Here is a 1,549-nt window from a genome sequence, read left to right on the forward strand (position 1 = left end):
GCATCAGACTCTTCTCGTTTGGTGGGGGACTGAGATGGGCTAGACAAAAAAAATTGGGGGGCAGGCTCCATCCTTTATGGGAGCAATACAACCTTTATTAAAATAAAATAGTAAACGGTTTACTTTAATAATCTAAATCTGTCCAAATTTTAATACTATGAGCTCAGATCAAGTGTGAGTAGTCTCTTGGTCTATCCAAGGACATGATCAAGTGTCTTGATGTTTTTGGTCTTTTGGCCTCGAGATGAAAACCTTGTCTGAGTCTTTGGAACCTTGAAATAAAAATATTATTTTAATCCAAAGTTCTTAAAGATCCCATCAACAACAAAAACCTAAATGAAAAATTGAAACAAAAAACAATGCTTAATTTAAAACCCAAACATTAAGAAAAACTTTGTTTTTAAAAATAAAAACTAACAAATGCCATAAATTAATAATTTCAACATTTTATCAAAAAGGTGTGCTACAGCAGGATGAGAAAATAACATAAAATAAATAAGCCTGACCACTAAAACTCCCATAAAGGGATCACATCCTTGAATACTGGCCAAATCTGTATAAAATATGCAGAACTATGTCAAAACTGGTGTTGCAGGTCAGCCATTCGAATCCAGAAAATGTCAATTAAAAGCTCCATTCCAATTAAAAAAAACAAAACAACCCAATAAACCAAAACAGTCACAGCCTGAAACAAACCTACACAGAAGCAAAATTAAACCTGTGCCAACATTGGAACAAACTATGTAAATTTCTAATTCTAACTTCTTGTTTCTCCCAGGAGGAAAGTGTTTTGCATCTCAGTAACCAGGCTGTCACTGCAGCTTTCCTTTCACTAAATAAGAAGTGGCAGTATCATAGCCAATGAGGTTAATCTGAGGCGTGATTATTGCTAGTTGAAAACTTTTCCCAATGCCCTCAGTTTTCTCTATGAAAAATTGAAATTCTATCTTTCAACTAATATCCCAAATGTGCAAGTCCATCCCCTCAGAGCAGCCCCACACCCTGAGCCCAGGGGAGAATCTCAACTGGTTTGTGCATTTGTAACCCTGGGGCCTGAAGCTGATGAGAGAAAGGGAAGTGAGCCATCTTGGAGCTTTCCGAAACCACCTGCTGGGAGCAGAGGGAATTGACTGAGCAACGTTCTGGCTAATTTTCACCTTGTTCTCTGCCAGCAGGCTCCACTGCAGAGCTCGGGAGTGACTTGACCATGGCAGCACCCTATGTACATTTTGGAGCCATTGGGGTGAAATGTGAGTACTTTTGGGGTTGGGACCCACATGAGAAGGGATGTGCACAAACTGGAGAGAGTCCAGCAGAGGGCAATAAAAATGATTAGGGGGCTGGGGCACATGACTTAAGAGGACCTACAGGCCATATCCTGTATGTTAAGCTAAGGCAAAGTTAGCATCTCTATAGTGTGACCTTTTACTCAGAAAGGAAAATTGACCTTTATCTTGTTACTTAAAGAGAGAAGTACCCACGCCTGTCTAAGACCTTTACCTAGACCAATCGACAATGGAGAATGGCATAAGGGGTTTTTCAGTGTTGT

General features: G+C 39.6%; 1 pseudogene; it reads left to right on the top strand.

Annotated features, from left to right (window-relative positions):
- The first annotated feature begins 832 nt into the window (after positions 1–832).
- LOC123359455 lies at positions 833–959 on the top strand (annotated as a pseudogene).
- Positions 960–1,549: the final 590 nt, after the last annotated feature.

Source organism: Mauremys mutica, unplaced genomic scaffold (genome assembly GCF_020497125.1).
Source record: "Mauremys mutica isolate MM-2020 ecotype Southern unplaced genomic scaffold, ASM2049712v1 Super-Scaffold_100125, whole genome shotgun sequence".
Taxonomy (NCBI): domain Eukaryota; kingdom Metazoa; phylum Chordata; order Testudines; family Geoemydidae; genus Mauremys; species Mauremys mutica.